Source organism: Danio rerio, chromosome 2 (assembly GCF_049306965.1).
Source record: "Danio rerio strain Tuebingen ecotype United States chromosome 2, GRCz12tu, whole genome shotgun sequence".
In the NCBI taxonomy this organism is placed as follows: Eukaryota; Metazoa; Chordata; class Actinopteri; order Cypriniformes; family Danionidae; genus Danio; species Danio rerio.
The window spans coordinates 52,515,001-52,539,974 of record NC_133177.1 but is presented as its reverse complement, the minus strand read 5'-3'; the positions used below and the strand labels follow the sequence as shown (position 1 = coordinate 52,539,974).

General features: G+C 41.5%; 2 protein-coding genes across 14 annotated transcripts in view; one reads left to right on the top strand and one right to left on the bottom strand.

Moving 5' to 3' along the window:
• Window positions 1-21,238, top strand: part of cactin — a 475,834-nt gene extending 454,596 nt beyond the window's left edge. The window contains exon 10 of the mRNA XM_073910400.1: window positions 21,186-21,238. The gene's annotated coding sequence lies outside the window, so the exon portion shown is untranslated. The remainder of the gene's footprint in view (window positions 1-21,185) is intronic.
• Window positions 1-24,974, bottom strand: part of sema6ba (sema domain, transmembrane domain (TM), and cytoplasmic domain, (semaphorin) 6Ba) — a 282,900-nt gene that overhangs the window by 169,417 nt on the left and 88,509 nt on the right. For 6 of the 13 annotated variants that reach the window (XR_012388326.1, XM_073919106.1, XM_073919087.1 and 3 more), the window contains one exon: window positions 14,746-14,814. The gene's annotated coding sequence lies outside the window, so the exon portion shown is untranslated. 13 annotated transcript variants of the gene reach the window in all.

The window sequence follows — 24,974 nt, the reverse complement described above, 5'->3', positions numbered from 1 at the left end:
AACATTTGTGCAATTTTTGAACTTTTTTGCTCATTATAAAGTAGCACTGTTAAATACAATAAAATAACATTTAATAACTGTAAAATACTATACAGTAATAATGAAAGTAACGTTAAAATACCGTAGTTCTGCATGGTAAAAATGTACATTAAAATACTGTTTTCAGTTTTGCAGTATGCGTATTACTACTGTAATTGGTGTTACAGTATAAAAAGAAAACAGTAAAATGATGTATTACATTTTACAGTAAATGTAATACTAATGTAATTAGTATTACAGTAATGTTACTGTTTTATGAAATACAGCAGCTACTGGATAATTGTTGCCAGTAACTTACTGTTAATTTAACAAGAAATCGTTTACAGTGTAGGCAGAATCTCGGTGTTTAGCTCTTGAATCTGGTCATCATGGAACATTATTTCTTGCACATGACCACAAAGAACAACATTGTTGGCATCCAAAAACTTGTAGACCTTTAACTTCTCTCTTGTAAAATCACTCGGAGCTTCAATGAGATTGTATATTTCGGCCTGGATGCTTGATCACTTCGCCTTATCGAATATTCATTGGGAGGGTGCTATTGCAAAATGGAGCTGTCAGATGAACGCCGCTTACTTTAACGTTACTTTTGCTGAATCACTGTGCTTATGACTGGGTGAAGAGCTGTTATAATATGCTGTAAGCATTATGTAAATAATATATATAATATGCAAGTAATATATCTTATTTCTAAGACAACAACAAACTCTGCACCGCATCTGATGTCATTCCCTCGCTGTAAATGCAAGCGCTCCGGGTTGCTTTCTGCCACCTCCCTGCGCGCGCATCCAGAATGTTTACAAACATGGAAGTGGAAGTGTTATTGCAGAGCAACACAAACAGCACGCAGATATATAAATGCACAACTACACGCAAGCAATGCGTATAAACCAGCCTTTAGTCCCTTATTTATCAGGGGTCACCACAGCGGAATGAACTGCTAACTATTCCAGCATGTGCTGTGAGCAGCGGATGCTCTTCCATCCGCAACCCAGCACTGGGAAACACCCATACACACTCTACTACGGCCAATTTAGTTAATCCAATCCACTTATAGCTCATGTCTTTGGACTATGGGGGAAACCGGAGGGCCTAGGGGAAACCCATGCGAACAAGGGGAGACACATTGCCGTTCAACTTATGAAATAATAATATGCTCAAAAAGAAGCCAATTATGTTAGAAAAAATAGATTTCTGCATTTTTAGCTAACCAGAAGAAGATCTAGAAGTCATAAGTGTTTTCAGATAATCATTACTGTATCTTGTTAGTCAAATGAAGGATCCTCATTTACAGTATTTCATCATTCACTTCACACATCCTGACACTTGTTCCACCACTGTGAATGAGCTCAACGGCTTCTTTGTCTCTCCCTGAATGTATATCAGCAGCAGTTTTGTTCATCTGAAGTGATCAATAAATGGAAGCTCCTGCGTTATTCTGCTCTATTCACTACACGCTTGTTGCTGTAGTTGTTGTTTGAAGAGCGTAACACTTGTGGCCCATTCAGTTCAGGTGCTAAAACATTTAACACACAACTGACCATGCACTATTCATAAATGCATGCTACTATTCTAAAGTTCAAACAAACTGCTGTCAGTAAGATGTTTTGTTTATATTCTAAAAAAATATTTTTTATTGAACTATACTGACAGTAAAGACATTTTCTGAAATTCGAAAATATAAATGATGATCTTTGGAACATTATCTTCATAAAGTAATCCTGAAAATATTTATTTACAAACAGGTTAAGTAAAAAATAAATAAATAAAAATAATGTATGTGTACTGTAGAGTGTAGCAGAACATTTTTACTTCTAAAATTTCTTTCCATCCATCCATCCACATATCTATCCATCCATCATTCATTCATTCTTTCTTTCTTTCTTTCTTTCTTTCTTTCTTTCTTTCCTTCCATCCATCCATCCATCCATCCAACTATCCTTCCTTCCTTACTTCCTTCCATCTAACAATCCATCCTTCTTTCTTTCTTTCTTTCTTTCTTTCTTTCTTTTTTCTTTCCATCCACCCATCCATCCATCCATTGTTTTTTTCTTCCTTCCATCCAACCATCCATCCATCCATCAATATATTCTCTTTCTTTCTTTCTTTCTTTCTTTCTTTCTTTCTTTCTTTCTTTCTGTCTTTCTTTCTTTCTTTCTTTCTTTCTTTCTTTCTTCCTTCTTTCTTTCTTTCTTTCTTTCTTTCACTTTCTTTCTTTCTCTTTCATTATTTCTTTCTCTTTCTTTATATCTTTCCTTCCATCCTTCTATCCTTCTATCTATCTATCCATCCATCCATCCTTCCTTCCTTCCTTCCTTCCATCCATCCATCCATCCATCCATCCATCCATCTATCTACGTATCTTTGTATCTATCTATCTATCCATCCATCCATCCATCCATCCATCCATCCATCCATCCATCCATCCATCTATCTATCTATCTATCTATCTATCTATCTATCTATCTATCTATCTATCTATCTATCTATCTATCTATCTATCTATCTACGTATCTTTGTATCTATCTATCCATTCATCCATTCATCCATCCATCCATCCATCCATCCATCTATCTATCTATCTATCTATCTATCTATCTATCTATCTATCTATCTATCTATCTATCTATCTATCTATCTATCTATCTATCTATCTATCTATCTATCTATCTACGTATCTTTGTATCCATCCATCCATCCATCCATCCATCCATCCATCCATCCATCCATCCATCTATCTATCTATCTATCTATCTATCTATCTATCTATCTATCTATCTATCTATCTATCTATCTATCTATCTATCTATCTATCATCTCTACACATCTTTATCGTCAATCACTGCATTGTGGTTCTATGTGAAAATGCAACAACTGTAAGCTAATATCCAAACCAAACTGCAATAAGACATTTAAGAATGTTTAGCATCAGAAAAACCTCATGCAGAACTTCAAAACACTTACAATCTGGTGTCTGAAATGAAAGGGAATCAGTGCATTGCAGCACTCTGAATAGTTTGTACACAGCAAAGCCGAGAGCAAAACACAAGTCTGACAGACTGTACAGAAATGGCTGCAGTCCACGCTGAAAGCATGAATGTGCAAAAGCCGGCCGAGGAACAGCAGAGCTGGACGACTCTGTTTCTGCTGTACTTTGCCGGAGGGCAGCTATAAGATGAGATGTCTGTGTGTGCAAGTGTGTGTGCATGTGTGTGTTTGAGAGAGAGAAACTGCCGCAGTGTCTGAAGCACAGGCTTTTCTGCTAACAGCTAAACTCTCTGTTATTCTGACTATGTCAAATACTCAGTTTCCCCCTGCTCAGTTATTTCACGCAAGTATTAGCTTTGTCTTAGATGTTCTCCTAAAGTCTATCTGTGTAAAGAACACAGGGCAAAGGGAATCTTAATTTTAAATAAGTCAGCTTAGGCACTTCTGGTGAATGGGAAGGGATAAAAAGTAATAAAATGTTGTCAAATAAGGCAAACATGGTCATAAATAAAAGCAACAAACAAATAAGAAAGTGTTACAAATCATGGGAAAAATCCAGACCAAATATAAATGATTTGAATCTAGATTTTTAAAATGGATAGTATCAGAGCAGTTTTAATATCAACAAGAAGACTGTTCCATAATTTTGGGACAGCTATGGTGAAAGCTCTATCATTCCTCGATTTTAATCTACATCTGGGAAACACCAATAGCCTTAAGTTGGCTGCCTTAAAAGCTCCAGCAGTTTGGGTTCTCAACAAGTTGGAGACATATGAGGGCGCCAAACCATGTCTTCTCCTCAGTGTCAGTATATTGCGCATGTTCACAAATGCTGTGCACTGATGTATACCCCAGTAGCTCACGGATGACTTCCTCTGTTTTAAAATAAAGTACTGGGGTATCTGAGGTAATACAGCAGCAGTTGATTGTTCCTCATTGACACTAAAGACTCTATTTTTTAAAATCTAGGCGCAAAGTCTAAAGCGCGTGTCTCAATCCTCTTTTGAATCCACAGCGAGAGGATAAAGAATGAGCCTCCTCCATTTGGCCTCTTTACTTTTTCTTTACTTTTACTCTTTACTCCTTTACTTTTGTGGATAAGGAAGGTGTTGTATACATTCCACTGAAGACATCCACTGGCCTACATATTTAATTTTGTTTGTTAAGCACAAAGATTTGTTTCAAAACTATTTCTAAATTCATTTCTAATTTCCAGCAAACAAATAAATGAACAATATTAATGAAGTGTGGTCAAAAAACGGAGTTATATCCAAACACACGTCCTATTCTTATGTCCCACATGGTGATGCAGACGTCCAAAACCTGACAGGTGGACAAATTTCAATTTTAACTCTTATTAAACAAAGATAAATATGCATGTAATAACAATATAATAATATAATACTGCTGATAATAACACTGTACAAATGTAAATTGACATGAATAAGCTGTGTTTTTTATTTTTAAGTAGAAAATAAGAATTTTGTAACATTTTAATCCTTTAATTTTTTTTCATAGGTAAAGATATTTGTGTATTGCTGTACATCCTGTCTGTATTACAGTTTTTCTCAGTGGCTTTGGTGCACTTCTCAAAACACTATTTACATTTGCACAACAGTTAATGCATTTCTCAAAACAATTAGTACAAATTGCAAAACCTAGTTGATAACCTGCAAAAGCGTGTCACTTACTCACAATGGATAGTGTCACGTTCAAAATAAATGTTCAGGTGGATCCAATAGCGAGTGAACAAAGTAATTTATTAAACACAGTCAAACTCAAAAAGGCAGGTGTAACAAAAGAGTGAGGTGCTAAGGCTAGGGGAACAGGACAGGAATCGAACAGGAAATCAGGCTCTAGCAGAAGCTCCTCACGGTCCTGAGCACAGACAGAGAGACACACATGAGCACACGTAACGAACTGACAATGAACATTAAACACGTAGCACTTAAATAGTCACGATGATGTAAATCAGCTGGCGAAAAATCAATCCAGCGGAGTGACGTAAGGCCACGTGACCAAAACAACACACGTGGGCCACAAAAGCAAAACAAACCCACATGATCACACAGACATTCCGGAAGAGCGCACAAACCTGCAACCGTGACATTACCCCTCTCTCAAGAGCACCTCCTGGTGCTCCCAGAAGCGCTTACCTGGCGATTGTAATCATCGATAAGAGAGTGATCCAATATGTCCTTTGCAGGGACCCAACTCCTCTCCTCCGCACCATAACCTTCCCAGTCCACCAAGTACTGAAATCCTCGCCCCCTCCGTCTTGAGTCCAGAATGCGCTTAACCGAATAAACGGTCTCCCCATCTACGAGACGCGGCGGGGGGGGAACCGGAGTGGGCGGATTAATCGCCGTATGAAAAACGGGCTTTAATTTGGAAACATGGAACACGGGATGAATTCTCCTGTACGCTGGAGGAAGTTTGAGGCGGACTGCCACCGGACTAATGATCTTGATGACAGTGAATGGGCCAATAAATTTGGGTGCAAGTTTATTACATACGGAACGCAAGGGAATATTCTTAGTTGAAAGCCACACTTTTTGACCGACGATGTAAACGGGAGGCTTCGACCGGTGGCGATCGGCTTTAGCCTTAGTGCGCGCACCCACTTGGAGGAGGGTCTGCCTGGCCCTGTTCCAAGTGCGTCGGCACCTCTGGACAAAGGCGTGGGCGGAGGGGACCGCGACTTCGGATTCCAGACTGGGAAAAGCTGGTGGCTGGTAACCTAAACTACACTGAAACGGAGAAAGGCCCGTAGCCGACACTGGTAATGAATTGTGTGCGTACTCCACCCATGGGAGCTGCTGACTCCAAGAGGAGGGATTCTGGGAAACCAAACAACGTAACATTCGCTCGAGATCTTGGTTTGCCCTCTCAGTTTGTCCGTTACTCTGAGGATGAAACCCAGAAGAAAGACTTACAGTCGCTCCCAATAAATGACAAAATTCTCTCCAAAATTTAGAGACAAACTGGGGCCCCCTGTCAGAAACCACGTCCGTCGGGAGGCCATGAATGCGAAAGACGTGATTAATGACAGCATCCGCTGTCTCTCTGGCTGAGGGTAATTTGGGCAGAGGAATAAAATGAGCTGCCTTCGAGAACCGGTCCACAACGGTCAAAACAACCGTATTGCCACCAGACGGCGGGAGCCCGGTGACGAAATCTAGCGAAATGTGCGACCAGGGTCTCGAAGGCACTGACAGCGGCTGAAGGAGTCCAGCGGGAGGGCGATTAGAAGTCTTAGAAACAGCACAAACAGAACAGGCCAAAACAAACTCGCGTATGTCCCGTGCCATAGCTGGCCACCAGAATCGCTGTTTAACTAAAAATAATGTACGACTCACCCCCGGATGACAAGCCACTTTGGAGGAATGTCCCCACCGAATGACGTCAGACCGAATCTCCTCCGGCACAAACAAACAACTGGGTGGGCATCCGGCCGGGGGCGTTACCCCATCCAGGGCTGTGCGGACCCTGCTCTCGATCTCCCATGTCACAGCAGAAATACAAATCCTCTGGGGAACGATGGGCTCAAGAGACGTATTGCGCTCGGAAGAATCAAAAAGACGGGATAACGCGTCGGGTTTGATGTTTTTGGAACCCGGCCGATAAGAGATGGTAAAATCGTAACGACCGAAAAATAATGCCCACCGAGCCTGCCTGGAGCTGAGTCGTTTGGCGGACCTGATGTATTCAAGGTTCTTATGATCGGTCCAAACGATAAAGGGAACCCCCGAACCCTCCAACCAATGACGCCACTCCTCCAAAGCGAGTTTGACAGCCAACAACTCCCTATTACCAATGTCGTAATTACGTTCTGCGGGAGATAATCGATGAGAGAAAAACGCGCATGGATGAATTCTGTCATCCGAGGCGGCGCGCTGGGACAGGATAGCTCCCACCCCCACCTCTGACGCGTCAACCTCCACCACAAACTGCCGGGAGGGATCAGGTGTCACTAAAATAGGAGCTGAAACAAAGCGGCTCTTCAGATTGGAGAATGCAGCCTGTGCTGCGATCGACCACCTGAAGGGAGTTTTGGAGGAGGTTAAGGACGTCAGAGGGGCGGCGAGCTGGCTGAAATTGCGAATAAAACGCCGGTAAAAATTAGCGAAGCCCAGAAATCTCTGCAGGGCCTTACGAGACTCAGGGATTGGCCAATTCACCACAGCCTGAACTTTCTCTGGATCCATGCGCACCCCCTCGACTGACACAATGTGTCCTAGAAAGGGAACAGACTGTGCATGGAACACGCATTTCTCCGCCTTGACAAAAAGCCCATTCTCTAGCAGCCGCTGAAGCACTCGCCTGACGTGCTGCACATGTTCCTGGAGAGAACGAGAAAAAATCAGAATGTCATCCAGGTAGACATAAATAAACTGATCTATCATATCTCGCAACACGTCATTTACGAGTGCTTGGAAAACCGCAGGAGCATTAGAAAGCCCAAAAGGAAGAACACAATATTCAAAATGCCCCCTGGGGGTCAAAAACGCGGTTTTCCACTCATGACCCTGCTTCATGCGAACCAAATGATATGCGTTGCGGAGATCTAATTTCGTGAAAAACGAAGCCCCCTGCAGACGCTCGAACGCTGAAGACATCAGCGGCAAAGGATAAGTATTCTTCACCGTGATGCTGTTCAACCCTCGATAGTCAATGCAGGGTCTAAGGGACCCATCCTTCTTTTTCACGAAAAAGAACCCCGCCCCCGCCGGTGAAGAAGAGGGCCGTATGATCTTGGCCGCTAGAGAATCAGAAATATATTTCTCCATGGCCTCCCTCTCAGGAATAGAAAGAGAGTATAACTTGCCTTTAGGCGGAGACGTACCTGGCAATAAATCTATTGCACAGTCATAGGGACGGTGAGGAGGCAGTGAAGCAGCTCGAGACTTACTGAACACTCTCTTCAGGTCGAGGTACTCACTGGGCACGTTTGACAGGTCCATGCGCTCCTCCTGAAACACAGAACAAGAAACAGCAGAACGAGCAGACGAAAGACAAGACTGATGACAGTTCTCACTCCACGAAAGTATGGCATTAAGACCCCAGTTAATGTGAGGCTTATGAAGAATTAACCAAGGATGACCTAAAACCACTGGTGTGTTAGAACAGTCTGTTAAAAAAAATGAAATGTGTTCAACATGATTTCCAGACGTGATCAGCTTTATGGGTTTAGTGGAGTGAGTGATAGTGGGAAGGGAAAGTCCGCTGAGTGCGCGTACTGCAATGGGTTGTGACAGAGCAATAACCGGAAGTTTAAAACTGAAAGCGAAACCAGAGTCAATGAAGTTTCCCTCCGCCCCGGAATCGACGAGCGCCTGTGTGTCTTGAGTTCCGGAACCCCATGATAAGGAGACGGGCAGTATAGTGGCAGACGTAGAGGATTTGTCCAAATTAATTTCACCCATCAGTAACCTCTTACCTACTGATGGGTGTTGACTTTTACGGGACAGGAAGCCACCCGATGCCCCGCCCCACCGCAGTAGAGACAGAGTCCCTCCGTTCTTCGCCGGCGCTTCTCCTCTACGGACAAGCGGGATCTGCCCAACTGCATGGGTTCCGGGTCAACGCTCCCAACTTCCGGTGCCATCGGCGAGACCGGCGAGTCAGGGACAGGATCCGGAAACCTGTTTTGCCGCATGCGACTCTCACGGCGAAGCAGTCTGGAGTCCACCCGGATGGCCAAATCCACTAGCTCGTCGAGGGTCTTGGGAAGATCTAGGGAGTAGATCTCGTCCTGAAGACGATCCGAAAGGCCATGAAGGAACATGTCCCATTGAGCCTCCGCGTTCCAGCCGGATTCAGCAGCCAAAGTGCGGAACTCAATGGAATAGTCCGCCACGCTCCGATTCCCCTGGCGGAGCTCAGCGAGGACTCGAGCGGCCTCTCTCCCAGAGGCGGCCCGATCAAAGACCTTTTTTAGTTCCTTTGAGAACAGGTCGAACGAAGAACAACAGGGTAATTTCTTCTCCCATGCTGTGGTTCCCCATTGAGCCGCCCTTCCTGAAAGGAGAGTGATGACGAACGCCACCTTGGCCTGCTCTGAGGAAAACAAAGATGGCTGCAGGGAGAAGTACAGGGAGCATTTGGCTAAGAAGGACCGGCATAAGTGAGGCTCCCCAGCATAGCAGGTCGGCGGAGGAAGGCGAGGCTCAACTGAGCGACCAACGCCCAAGTTAGCACTGGCAGTCACCGGCGCAGGTATCACCTCCGGAGCTGGTGCAGGCTCCCCTTGTGTTGTTCCGGAAATCAGCTGTTGGACCTGAGTAGTGAGTAACGACACCTGACCAACCAAGGCCTGGATAGCCTGTGCAGTCGTGGCTAAAGCCTCGTCCTGGCGATCGATCCTGGCGTTGCTAGCAGTAAGGAACTCCGAAATCTGAGAAGTACTCGCTGGATCCATGGTAAAGGTCAGTTCGTTTTGTCACGTTCAAAATAAATGTTCAGGTGGATCCAATAGCGAGTGAACAAAGTAATTTATTAAACACAGTCAAACTCAAAAAGGCAGGTGTAACAAAAGAGTGAGGTGCTAAGGCTAGGGGAACAGGACAGGAATCGAACAGGAAATCAGGCTCTAGCAGAAGCTCCTCACGGTCCTGAGCACAGACAGAGAGACACACATGAGCACACGTAACGAACTGACAATGAACATTAAACACGTAGCACTTAAATAGTCACGATGATGTAAATCAGCTGGCGAAAAATCAATCCAGCGGAGTGACGTAAGGCCACGTGACCAAAACAACACACGTGGGCCACAAAAGCAAAACAAACCCACATGATCACACAGACATTCCGGAAGAGCGCACAAACCTGCAACCGTGACAGATAGCTCATTCCTCAAAAGCAAGTAGTCATGTCAATGAAAGTGTCAGTGTGGTCAAGATGAAAAGCCCTGACACCATTGTTTATGAACACGATATCATGTTTTCATTAACTAGTTTCCAATGCAAAAAAAGTCCGATTTTGGTGGCACGTCCTAAAAATGCTCAAGACAGCACTATATACTATTTGCTCAACCATTTGAAAACTACAGTAAAGTTAGACATCACTGCATTTAGTAAGGTATCCGAGTACAAGAAACTGATTATGTATGTTTCACATTGTTACTGCATTTGCTCTCTGCAATTCTAATTTATTCACAGCATTGTGCAAAAGAATAAATACACCCTTATTTACAACAAACAGAAACTTCCTTTGTGTAGAGCTGTGCACAACTATAATATTAACTGTAATATTGCAGAACATACTGGAACTGAAACTACAGCATACACAGGTCTGTAAATCTTTCATGAATTTATTCAATTTAGAAGACATTTTCAGGCAATTAAAGATTTTATTTTTTCTTTAAATTTGCTTTTTAACAGATTTTGACAACTAGTTCAACATTTTTTTATGTAATGACTCAAGTAATACGAATGATAATGTTATAAAACAGTAGAGAGTTATATGAAAGCAATTGATGCATGTCCAACCGCATCTGCAATTTGTTGGAAGGAATGAGAAACTGCTACTATGATGTGTACAAATGACTAGCTGTTTTGAGGAATGCATGAACTGTGGTGCAAATGTAAATAGTGTTGAGAAATGCACCAAAGCCACTTAGAAAAACTGTAAGTAATGTCTAAAAGTTTTGGAACTGCACAGGCACATAACTATTGCGCTGTGCGCTGGACTTAAGATCAGCTTTTAGTCAACAGTGCAGTCTATTTCAGTTCCTCAAAATAGCAACACAGCAACAAAGCGCCTTAACACACCTTCTTTTTAGACCAGCAAACCAATGAGTCCACAAAGGGGCGCAAATGTCTGAAAATAGCAACAAATTGTGCCAAACACATCTTGTGCCATAAGCCTGATTTATACTTCTGCGTCAAGTGACCGGCGTAACCCACGGCGCATGCAACACGCGTGGCTGTGCATTTATACTTCTGCGCGCTGTCTCTGTTGGTCTGCATTAACACTTCCGAAGAGCTAGTTGGCAGTGAGGTGTAAATGTTCCTCTGTGTCTAGTTTCTTCGCTGTTTTTTTGCTTTTCCTGAACACTTCCGGGATGTACAAGTGGCTCAAACTCGCTTATTTTGAGGCAGGAACCGGAGGACGTGCAACAACTTTAACTATGAGCTAAACACAAAACCAAACGTTGCATCCAGAGCTCCTTTACGGGACTCCACACTTGTAAACAATCGCTCCATCAGGCTCGCACCATTCACGCGGCTCTTGGTCCCGCCCAGACTCGTCAGCGCTACCAAGCCGACCAATCAAAGAGCTTGCGCTACGCGTCGTTGCGACGTGTAGTTACAATTTTTCAGAGGTGCACGTCAGCGACACCGACGGCCACGGCGAAGGGCTATGTGTCAGCGCCGTAGCATACGCCGGCGTTTGACGCAGAAGTATAAATCAGCCTTTATTGTGCTGGGTGTATGATAGGACCCTAAGGACAAGAAACTGTTAAATAAAGTCCTTATTTTTGTTTCAAATCAGCATTAAAAGTAGTGCTGCTTAATTTTTTTGTTGTTTTATTTTGTTTAGGATTTTTTGAAAACAGGACATTTAAAGAAACGGCATTTATTTAAAATAGCAGCACTACAAAAGTCTTTACTACCACTTTTTTGTGATCAAGTTAATGCATCCTCACTGAATAAAAGCGTTTGTTTCGTTCGCAAAAAACTTTCCCCCAAACTTTTTAACAATAAGCACAATTATTCTGTCTCCCATTTTCACCAGTCCTGACATGCGGCTTCACATTAACACTCACGAACTTGCACTCCTGCATGCTGGGATGCAGTCAACCCATTTCCCAGCAGAAGTGGAAGCCATTATAGAGCCATTGTTTCACAGATGCCCTGCCACAGTTTGAAGGCTTCCCGCATGTTGTTGAGCCGGTGAGCTGCCAACAGATTGGCCCAATTGTACGGTGAGTGGGCAGGTTCAAGTGATCTCGCTGCTGAAACGGCTCGCTGAACCCCCCGAAATGTGTTCTGACACCACGACGGGCGGCACTTGCAAATTTCGCACGATGATGAAGACGAGTGGCAGGCCGAAAGGAAATTATATTTGAAACAAAGCAATGACTTGAATGACTATGAACACTACTGCTGCATCACAATTCACATACTTATACAACGTTCTAAATATATGTGCTATTTTTGTGAAGTACTTTTGAATGTGTAACAGAAAAGTAGGCAAAATTTGGGACATACTACTACTTCATTAAAAGACCAATATGTTGCTTGGTCTTTCTGCCCTGTCAATAATATTGACATATCATTTACATTTCTATGCAAAGTATCACAGGTTCAATCCCAGGGTTGTGTGCAGTAGGACTGGTGGATTACATGTGGGGGCTTGTCCGGGATGGGAGTGAGGTTTAGGGAGGTAAGTGTAACGGAGGCCAGCTAGCGAAGTGCTATGCAGGTTAACCTCACTCATCTGACCTGTAAAGTTGCTCTAGCGACAGACGTTATAGGCCATGATCTTTAGCAACCTACTCCCAAGCAAAGAATCGCCAGTTCGATCCCAGCTCAGACCGGGTTGGGTGCAGTAGGAAAAGGGGATTACACATGGGGGCTCGTCCAGGATGAGAGTGAGGTTTAGGGGGGTAAGTGTAACGGAGGCCAGCTAGCAAAGTGCTTTGCAGGTAAACAACACTCCTCGGATCTCTAAAGTTGCTCTAGTGACAGATGCTAGACACCATGAGCTTTAGCAACCGACTCCCATGTAAAGAATTGCCAGTTCGATCCCAGCTCAAACCGGGTTGGGTGCAGTAGGAAAAGTGGATTACACATGGGGGCTCGTCCAGGATGGAAGTGAGGTTTAGTGGGGTGAGTGTAACGGAGGCCAGCTAGCGAAATGCTATGCAGGTAAACCTCACTTCCCTAACCTTTAAAGGTCCTCTAGCGACAGACACTAGAGGCCATGGTCTTTAGCAACCTACTCTTATGCAAAGAATCGCCAGTTCAATCCCTGCTTAGACAGGGTTGGGTGCAGTAGGACTGGTGGGTTACAGTTCTTTCATACTTAATTATTTATTACTTATCCTTATTGAAAATTCAGTTGATGTCAGTCTCACACGTCTGTCATGTTTGTAGTTTATTTACACCATTCTATCTCCCAAATTCGAATTTACATACAACACGCAATGTATATGTGAGCATTATTATCGGTTAAAGTACGGGACAGTTCATTCGAGAATCTTTAGTATATTCTTTTCAACATACTATGGTTTTGACAAACTAATTCAATTTTCAATACTATTTAGGATGGATAGTATGCGAATTGAGACGCAGCATACATTTTAAGCTCTAAAAATGCTGGGTTGATGTAACTCAGTGGATCTCAATACTGGTCCTCGGGTCCACCACCCTGCACATTTTGTACGTCTCTCTTATTTCAAAAGTTCACACTTAGCTTATGATTGATTATGAAGCTTGTTTGGCATGCTGTCCCAGGAGAGAGCCCTGAGCTCATAAGATCCAAGAGCCCGGGGAAGTTTTGAGCTCTTGGAGCTCATAAGATCCAAGAGAAGGGAGTTTGAGCTCAGGTAGATCTCGAGAACTCTCCTGCTGTAGTGGCTAATGAACAGATAGTGATTGCTCTTAAGAGGTAACTACTTACTAGGTGCATGTTTATGGTGCAAATTTGGATTAGTCAATAAATCTTAAATTGCATGTTTCTGACATTGGGAGGAAACCGGAAAACCCGAGGGGAAACCTACAATAGCACGAAGAATGTGTAAACTCCACAGAAACGTTGGCTGGCTTGGTAAGGACTAGAACCAGAGATGTTCTTGCTGTGAGGCAACAGTGCTAACTCATCTAGGAAAGGAGGAGGAGTAAGGGGGGAAGGGGGGATTCTTCAAAATGAAGATGGCTGTCATATGGAACTTAGGGTATTAATAGTGGCTTAGGAATCGTCTGATTAGTGAATCATGAATTGAATAATGCGGGACCGGCTGCAAGCAATCATAAGCACGTGATCCTCTCGAAATTTGTTCATGAATTAACTTTACTTAACACACAAGGATTAGTTCATGGATCTCTCTTTTAACAAGTTGATGGTATGAATCAGGTGTGTCGAGTAAGAAAGACTTGAAAATGTACAAAGCAGGGGGGCTCGAGGACCGGAATTGAAAATGACTGTCGTAACCACTGTCCACTTTATGTTGTTTAATCCTCATTTCTGGAGGTTAATATCCCAAGTCTTAATCAAGAGCACAATCAAAGTCATTTTCATCTAAAACCCAAAAACCTTTACTGCATTTTTGGCAGTTCGTTTAAAACAGCATTTATCAAAACTCAACCCCATTGTCATCTGAACACATAAAACTGAAAAAGAGGTTGTGTATGCTTTTTCTGTCTCCGTCAGATACGAGAGGCGTATGAAAGGATAGCTCAATGTCATCGATCGCTTGCAGGCAATTAATGTCCTGCTTAATTGCTTAAGTCTATCAACGGCTTTCAAATTTGGCTAGCATGCGCTTCTCATCTGGCTTTCACAAGACACTTCACCAGAATATGCAAATAACTGCCCCGAGTGAGATATTACATCCTGATCTCTAACCGTTACATGGGGATTTGTGTTTATTAGGATAATAAAAAGGATATTTTGGAAAGCATCAAATGCGGAGTGCTTCAGAAACATACACACACACACACTGAAAATAAGAGTTAAAAAGGCATGGAAATGTTGAACGCCACTAGCCTGCTCTCCCTACTGATTTTTCCCCTCCTCTTCTGTTGCCGTGGAAACAGTAAGCGATGTTCAACAGCGCTGCAGAAAGAGAGAAATATATATATATATAAATATATATTGCCGGCAGTCTCATTCTCACCCACTGAGAGCATATGTGTGATCAAATATTTGACTTCTGTTTGACACATATATGTGTTCAGATACGCCAGCAGATGAAGGACAGCTGCAGTGGGGGATTGAAGGACGCCACACTTTGGGAAATCTTTCAAATACTGTTTATGATCAAATAAAACAAAATGTATTAAAGTGTTATTAATTTTTACTTAATACAAGAGTAAACTGTAAAAGATGCAGGGTTCCACACAATTCACCCAACACAACTAGATTAAGGTAACGTAACAAATTTACGTGGCCTGCTCATAAATTAAAACTAAGTTTCCCAAATGAAATCTCCAAAATTGGGCGGCACAGTGGCTCAGTTGTTAGCACGGTCACCTTAAAGCAAGAAGGTCACTGGTTCGAGTACTGGCTGGATCAGTTGGCAGTTCTGTGTGAAGTTTGAGTAAAAGAATGAATGAATGTCAATAGTAAATTGGCGCATACAGTTAAAGTCAAAATGATCAGCCCTCCTAAAAAAGTGCTGTTTAACAGACCATGTGTATCGAAGGCCAGCCAAGTAGGTGCTGTGCAGGTAAACCTCTCTCCTCTGACCTCTAAAGGTGCTCTAGCAACAGACGCTAGAGGCTATGGTCTTTAGCCTCCTTGGTAGAGCAACCGACTCCCATGCGGAAGGTTTCCGGTTCGATACCAGCTCGGAGCAGGTTAGGTGGCGTAGGACTGGTGGGGTTACATTGGTGCCGTGACCCGGATGTGAGTGAGACTTCGGGGGGGGTGAGTATAACGGAGGCTAGCTAGTCAAGTAAGTGCTGTGCAGTTAAACCTCACTCCTTTGACCTCTAAAGATGCTCTAGAGACAGACACTAGAGGCAATGGTCTTTAGCCTCCTTGGTAGAGCAACCCCCATATGCGGAAGCACGCCGGTTCAGTACTAGCTCGGAGCGGGTTGGGTGGCGTAGAACGGGGTTACACATGAAAAATTTTAAGTATTTTCTATAATACTTTTTAATCAGGGGAAAGACTGATTTCTTTTAGTTTTATCTGAAATTAAAGCAGTTTGCGTTTTTTTTACAATTTATTTTGAAGGCAATATTATTAGCTCTCCTGAAGAATTTTTCTTTTTCGATTGGCTTAACCTAGTTAAGGCTTTCCCAATATTCTGTCTTGATTTAAGAATGCTTTTTTTGTCCACTCCAGTGCCTATATGTCCTAAAATGCAATGCGATTTTGACACATGTTGTAGTTTCCAACTGCTCAAGGACAGTGTGTGCATGTTAAGTGTCGCTTTAAATTCAAATGAGATTGAAAGTCTTAATTAAAGGGGACTCTAAAGTATTATGCTCTTTTTTACAAGATGTGAAATTAGTCTCTGATGTCCCAATAGTGTGTAAACTACCTGACAAAAGTCTTGTCATCAATTTCAGTTGTAAGAGCAATAAATAATAACTTCTAGTTGATCATTTGAAAATTTAGCAGAAGGCTGATTTTTCAGATGAATCATCTATTGAACTGAATCCCAATCATCACAAATAATGCAGAAGACCTATTGGAACCTGCATGGACCCAAGATTCTCAAAGAAATCAGTCAAGTTTGGTGGAGGAAAAATCATGGTTTGGGTTACATTCAGTATGGGAGCGCGCGAGAGATCTGCAGAGTGGATGGCAACATCAACAGCCTGAGGTATCAAGACATTTGTGCTGGCCATTACATTACAAACCACAGGAGAGGGCAAAGAAGGTCAAGGTGCTCAAGGATTGGTCAACCCAGTCACCAGAATGACCATTACAGAGCATGTCTGGGAAGATGGAGGAGGAGGCATTGAAGATGAATCCGAAGAATCTTTTTCCACACAGAAAAAGTCAGACATTCCTCTCCTATTTAAATAATTAAAACTCAAGGTATGATCATATTTTTATTTTTCTAAAATAAACATAATCTAAAGGCCTTTGCATTTCATAAAAGCCAGTTCAGAAACCAAATGATCAACTAGAAGTCAAGTTATTCCTAAAACTTTAACAGGCGACAATATTATTGTTATGTAGTGTATGTGAGGTTCCAGCTGAAAATACCTCATAAATAACGCTTTATAATTCTTTGAACCTACCCCTTTTATGTTTTGAACCTAATTGTGTCATTTTGGTAACTGCCGCTTTAAATACGAATGAGATTGTGTGCTTTACAAAAGAGGGCGGGGCTACTAACGCCTGTGAGTAACCATAGCATCAGATTCAAAACTCTGATGGCAGATGGCTGCTTCTCACTCAGAGCCGTCTATGATACTGAGGGACAGATTGACAACAATAGGTGGTGCTTTTCCCCTCCAATGACATGTACAAAGGCAGAATGTCAATCAAAGAGTTTTTTTGAAGTGTGACTATAAAAATATAATTAATTTATTTTTTACCATTCACAGCTGGCTATATTCAAACACTGTTGCAAAATCACTTTTTTAACATCTCATAAAAGTGATTTTTGCATAATAGGTCCCCTTTAAATAAACATAAATATATAGAAAATCTGTATTAGAATCAAGAATACACACAGTCTGAAAATAATCACCACAGTTTCTGCTCTCCCTCCATATTTGGCAATTCTTTTCTCCTCAACTGCTATTTCTAAATAATCTCTTGTTATTTTACGTCTCCCCTTCTCTATAATTACACTTCTCCATAATTACATCTAACGGCCACTGAGAAGCTGATGCTTTTTCCCAGCTCCACTCCTGAGGTCTCTTGAGGATCCCTGATGTCCAACGAAACCCACCGTCAACTGATTATCTTAAATCCGGACACCCCCAACCCCACCGGCAAACACCAGGGACGTCCAATCAAATCACATCCTAAACGTCGGCTGGGGATTTAACCGTTGAAAAACACTCATAACCAGTCATTAATGAACCACGTTACCACGCACTTCATATCACGTCTGTTAAAAAAGCAATTACTGCAAAGCGTACTTAAGCGAGATAGATATCCAGGCTAACCGCGACATGGGAGGCTGAGATTTAATTACGTTACACGGAGATGCTTAATGATCATTTGCTTATCAGGCGATCAAACACATATGTGTGAAATCCATCACCGATGCCGGGCTTCACATTCGTCTCAGCTATTTGCAGTCAGACTGATTTGTATTGGTTGAATGAGCAAGCGCCTGATTGGATGAGTTTTTATTATTTAAATGAGTAAGCATCTGATTTGGCTTAATTGTTCAAATTACTTATCTAAAACAAGCTCAAACACAATTCTGAAGAATCATTCAATCATTTTCCTTTGGCTTAGTCTCTATTTCAGAGGTCACCACAGCAGAATGAACCGCCAACTATTCCACATACATATAAACATACACTTCAATTCACCTACACCAAATATCTTTGGACTGTGGGGGAAACTGGAGCACCTGGAGGAAACCCGCGCCAACACAGGGAGAACATTCAAACAGACACAAAAATGCCAACTGAGCCAGCTGTAAGTCGAACTAGTGACCTTCATACTATGCTAACCACTGAGCCACAAACAAGCACATTACGTGTGGTTATTAGCTGATAATTAGCATAGCAACTGTAAAAACTCATTAAGAAGGTCATAAAGTGAAACATCAGCTCATGTTTTGACCTGAGAGTCAGTTCCTCACCCATATATTCTAATAGTGGTACATGGAGAAATACTAAATAATGAAAGAAAAATAATAATAACACACTTCTAACCCTTTGACATGAACGATTACACTGATGTGATCCGCACCGACTGTTCCATGATGCTTACGATCATATCAGTGTGCTAAGAATGTTTATTTTAGTAATCATCAGATGCTAAAAATCAACCTGCTTTGGCGCACGTCCACAGATTCACTTATGTATTTTTAAGTAGGGGTGTCAAAATTAATTGTTTCTTTAGTGCACCGCAATGCAGACGCGGACAATTTAGTATCGGTTCAGCAACCAATCCTAAACGGTTATTATGTACTGCCAACAATTATTTCATATGAGCTATGTTGCGGTAGAATACTATGGCGAGGGAGGTGATCGCAAGTAATTGAAATACAATTCACTGCTTGTGTTTGCTGGACAGTCATTAACTGACACCGAAGTTACAGCAGAAGCCCTTATTTCACTCTCATGATGATAATGAAAGTAAACTCCACTTTTTTCTCTGTCTCTCTCTCTCTCTCATTTTGGCCCCTTTGACCTATTGGCAAGATATTTCCTCTCCCTTGGCTGTTATAGCGACACTTGTGGATCCAGACACGAGCGTATCTGCAAAGTGAGTTTTCTTCTCCGCGTCTATCATGGATGAGGTGTGATCGCTGCTGCCGTTTATCAGTGTCACTTATCGGTGAACAGTACCAGATTATTAGAGCCAAGCACAGGCCTTTCTGTTGAGCATGTAACCAATAATAGGCGTTTAACTTTGTCATGTATGAACATGACAGCCAAGTATAGACTAGAACAGCGGTTCTCAAACTTTTTTTCCATCAAGTACCATCGGCCAGACACTTTCTTCAGCTCCTGTGGGGGATCCCAAGGTGTTCCTAGGACAGCCGAGAGATATAGTCCCTCCACAGTGCCTGGGTCTTCCCCGAGGCCTCCTCTTGGTGAGACATGCCTGGAACACCTCCCTAGGTAGGCGTCCAGGAGGCATCCAAAATAGATGCCCGAGCCACCTCAACTTACTTCTCTCGATGTAGAAGAGCAGCGGCTCTACTCTATCTATAAGGGTGCGCCCTGCCACCATGTGAAAGAAAACTAATTTCTGGAAACTTGTTTCCAACCTGGAGATGGCAAACCACATTTTCCGGTGGAGCACCATGGCCTTGGCTGTCATGTGAGTCGATAATATATAAAGTATTGTGGAAAATTTTTGCAGAAGCCCTTATTTCTCTCCCATGATGATAATGAAAGTAAACTCCACTTTTTTCTCTGTCTCTCTCACTCACTGTGGCCCCTTTGACCTGTTGGCGAGATTTTCCCCTCCTCTCGGCTGTTATAGCGATACTTGTGGATCCAGACACGAGCGTGTCTGCAAAGCAAGTTTTCTCCTCCGCGTCTATCATGGATCAGATGCGATCGCTGCTGCTGTTTATCAGTGTCACTTATCGGTGAACAGCACCAGAGCATTAGAGCCAAACACAGCCCTTTCTGTTGAGCGTGTAACCAATAATAGGCGTTTAACTCTTTCTGCAACTCTCAAAAAGCAAGCAGGATAATATTTAGGTTTGTCTATTTGCTTTAAATGCTCGTGTTGTTCTTTGCATGTACTTGAGTTTTGTTTGATTCAGTGTGTTTTCTTTGAGCAGGTGAAATTAAAGGTACAGTACATATATCTGACTGCTTGTGTTAAAAGACAAAATTGCATTACAAATACATGTATTTAAAAGTATACATTTTTATTCTTGTATTGGGTTAGGGGTATGGTTAGTAAAATATAGAATTGTATATAGAAAGCACCATCAATGCACCGAGATATCGAATTGAATCGATGACATGACAATCATAACCGAACTGTGAGAACAGTTTAGGTTCACACCTCTATTTTTAAGAGTGTGCTGACTATTCCCAGTCACTTTATTCCTTCATAACTGCCGACAAATTAAGTATGTATTTTAATCCAACACAACATACATTCTCATACATAACAACCAGAGAGTGAGACAAACTGCGCTGTGATCAGCTTTGCAACAAACATTGTGAAAGCGAAGACACCCTTTCCGCAGGATAGATGTGTTTTCTGCCTCTTAACAAAGACATTTCTCTCTCTTTCTCTCTGCATGTGTCATTCTGACAGTCTTGTCAGATTAACTGCCTAGTTAAGAAGTGCGCTTGTTTGTTTGTGCATGCGAGTGTGTGTGTGTGAGTGTGTATATCTTCATTGTTCCCTGCAGTGATTCCTGTTTCCGCTTCCAGACACAGTGAGCGAGCAGTTAGTGGATTAACTCTCTCCTACAGGGAATCGTGGGCAATATTGTGCTGTACGACAGGCGTAATAAAATATAAGGCCTGTCTTTAGGAACAATAAAAGCTGTTAGGCAGGAGCGCTGGTGTCTGTAGTGCTCTTCAGTTCTAGTGATTAGGGAAATCATCGGAAATTCAACTCCGAAATTACACTATTGGGTTCAGCGCTCTATTTATCAGCAGAGAGAGAGAGTTTAGAACATGCTGTCGAACATACGAAACCAAAGGAAAGTGAGAGTGGTTGTGTATTAATTGGCTGGTACTGTGGATTAAATGATTTATAAGGCACATTTTATTTTACTGCACAATTCACGCTATTAACAGAGCATTAAAGGGGGCCTATTATGTAAAAATCATTTTAATAAGGGGTTTTAAACACAGTTGTGTGGCAGCAGTGTGTGAATATAGCCAGCCTTTAATGGTCAAAATTAATTCATTATATTTTTTATAACCACTCATGATTAAAAACAGTCTGTAGAAACGCTTTGATTTTCATTCTCCCTTTGTACATGTCATCAGAGGGGGAAAGCCCCGCCCATTAGTAACAATCTCTCCCTCATTAGCATAGACAGCCTTGAGTGAGAAGCAGCCGTTGGCCATTAGTTTTGAATCTGCCACTATGCTGACACACAGGCATTTGTAGCCCCGCCCTCTTTTGAAAAGAGCACAATCTCATTTGAATATAAAGCGACAGTCAACACAATTCGGATGAAAGCCTAAAAGGGGCAGATTTAAAGAGTTATAAAGCAAAATTTGTCAAGTATTTTAAGCTGAAACATCACATACACACTATGGGGACATCAGATACTAATTTTGCATCTTGTAAAAAGAAGCATAATACTGTAAGTCCCCTTTAAATAAGATTTTTAGCTTAATAAACTCAATGTTCAAACTCCCAATGTTCTGCTTATTAATAGTTAGGAAGGTAGTAGTAGGTATTGGGCAGTGTTAAGAATGCAAATGTAAGAATGATCATACTTTATAAGTGCTAATAAACTTTTAGGACCCTATCATACACCCGGCGCAATGTGGCGCAAGGCGCGACGTAATTGTTGTTTATTATTGTTTATCCCAGGGGTCGCCACAGCGGAATGAACCGTCAACTTTTTACAGCAGATGATTTACACAGCAGATGCCCCTCCAGCCGCAACCCAGTACTGGGAAACACCCATACACTCTTGCATTCACACAAACACACACACTATTTTTGTTTAACAATCCGGACATACTCAGAAAACAGCAAAACCATATAGTGATCTGATGTACCAAGAGGAGGTAATGACAGAGACCTATAAGCTCCCAAAACTGAACCATGACATCTGTCCAGGACTTTATCAGCACACGTGGTGCGTGTGACATACTGTTTATATGCCTTTAAATATTTGTCCATAAAACAATGATTAAAATCCCCTAGACTGAATTTGGGAGCATCTGGAGATGTGTTATCAAGTTCGTCCAGAACATTTTCAACAGTTTTAAACACCGAAGCATGTTTAAAGAGCATGGGGGTATATGTACAGTTGAAGTCAGAATTATTAGCCCTCCCTTGATTTTTTTGTCTTAAATAAATATTTCCCAAATGATGTTAAACAGAGCAAGGACATTTTCACCCTAGCTGCGTCCCGAATGGCACACTATACACTATGCACTATGTACTTATGCACTTACACACTCAACGGGATAGTATATGTTTTTAGTGTTGTCCCAAATGGCACACTAATGTTTTTTTTTGCTAAGCTTCATTCAAACCGTTTCCCTGATGACGTTTGACGGTTGCCAAATTAGTAAAATAAATAAGCAAACTATCAAATAATATTTGCCGTGAGTACAACCGCATTTACCATTAGGAGGCGCTATAATCACTCTCGCAGGAGAACTTTGCTTTCACCATCCAAAATAAATAAAGTTATCCAACATGTGCGCCCGATAGCTCCGCCCCTTCCGCTACGTAAGCAAACCTGCGGTCGTTGAGTGCGTGAAGTGTCCATCATTACACACTTAATTTTAACGGCTGAATGAGTGCATCATCCGGATAAATAAAGTGCACTTATTATTTTTTTTAAGTTTTCAGTGTGAACACACTACTTACACTATAATATTTTTTTTTCTTCTGGAGAAAGTCTTATTTGTTTTATTAAGGCTAGAATAAAAGCAGTTTTACATTTTTTAAACACTATTTTAAGGTCAATATTATTAGCCCCTTTAAGCTATATTTGTATTCGATAGTCTACAGAACAAACCATCATTATACAATAACTTGCCTAATTAACCTAACCTGCCTAGTTAACCTAGTTAAGCCTTTAAATGTCATTTTAAGCTGTATAGACATTTCTTGAAAAATATCTTGTCAAATATGATTTACTGTCATCATGGCAAAGATAAAATAAATCAGTTATTAGAAATGAGTTATTAAAACTGTTATGATTAGAAATGTGTTGAAAAAAACGTTCGATAAACAGAAATTGGGGGAAAAAACAAACTGGGCGGCTAATAATTCTCACTACACCTGTATACAACAACAAAGAACAGGTAAGGGAAACGTGTTTTCATTTATCGTGTGCTCAAAACTTGCGTGTGTTTTTGTTGGTGTTGTTTTTGTTGGTGTTGCACGTGGCTCGGTGTTTACATCATGGCCACATGCTTTAGTGGTGTTAACAGTTCTCTCAATTGGCTGCGTGTTCTTGTCCTGTTTTACATGAGCACATGGCTTGCGGTGTTTTCTTTGTCATGTGCTCTTCTGTCTATTTTGTTGTCCAACCCTCCTTGTTAACCCAATATTAGTTCATCCTGTTCATCTGTCTGTTTGTTAATTACTTCTGCTTATATTCTCCTCATGTCTGCTGTCCTGTGCCAGTTCATCATCGTATGTTACCTTGTCCTGTTGTGTGTATTTCAGTGCTGATCCCTGCCAGCCTGCCCAGTCTAGTTTTTGTTAATGTTTTCCTCCTCGGAGTAGTTTGTTTTGCCTTTTGTTTTATTTAATTATAAATAAATACCCATTTTTTCACAGCACTTGAGTCCTCGCTCCTTTTCCCCACCCACTGAACATGACACAGGACTTCTTCATTAGCCAACATCGCATTTCCCCAATTAATCAACAACATCAAGAGTGATTTTCCACAGATTTATCACCTTCACTTTTAAAACTTTATAAAAGTCCTTTAAAACTCCACGAGGTGACAAAATTGACAAATGGTTGGTTAGCAACAACACAAAATAAACCATGATTGATTTGACTGTTTCTTCGTAAATTCATCTCCCTACCAATGCATCACGCTTATCAGTCAGCTAAAGCACATTTTCCATTAATTTTGAGCTTTTATGACTAATATTTGTTTGCATTTCAAACAATATTGATGAATGGGCCATTGCGATTTTAATTTTCCTTATCAGTGAGAAAACATTGCCGTTTTGTGTGTGTGTGTGTGTGTGTGTGTGTGTGTGTGTGTGTGTGTGTGTGTGTGTGTGTGTGCGTGTGTGTGTGTGTGTGTGTGTGCGTGTGTATGTGTGTGTCTGATGACTTCTGGAAAATTGGAAATTGGATAATTGCTTTGTGTTTGTGTTCCCAATAAAACATACACACATATAGAAGTGTGACTTTCACTTTAATTGTTTAATGGGGTTACTAAAACAACAACAGTCTTCGAATATAATGTATTAGAAAGCCTGAATCGTGTCTATAACATAGGATAAGTAGATATTGCATACATAATTGACAAAATAAAATAGATTATTGTTCATTTATTCATTTTCTTTTCGGCTTAGTCCCTTTATTAATCTGGGGTCACCACAGCGGAATGAATATGTTTTACGCAGCGAATGCCCTTCCAGCTGCAACCCATCTCTGGGAAACATCCATACACACTCAGTCACACTCATATATCACAGACAATTTAGCCTACCCAATTAACTTGTACCGCATGTCGCAAACGCACTGAGAACATGCAAACTCCACACAGAAACACCAACTGACCCAGCCAAGACTCGAACCAGCAACCTTCTTGCTGTGAGGCGACAGCACTACCTACTGCACCACTGCGTCAACATAGATTATTGTTATTTGCACCAAATAAAATTATATGTTAAAAATAATAAATAAATTAATTAATTAATATTAATAAATAAATAAATAAATAAATAAATGAATGAATGAATGAATGAATGAATGAA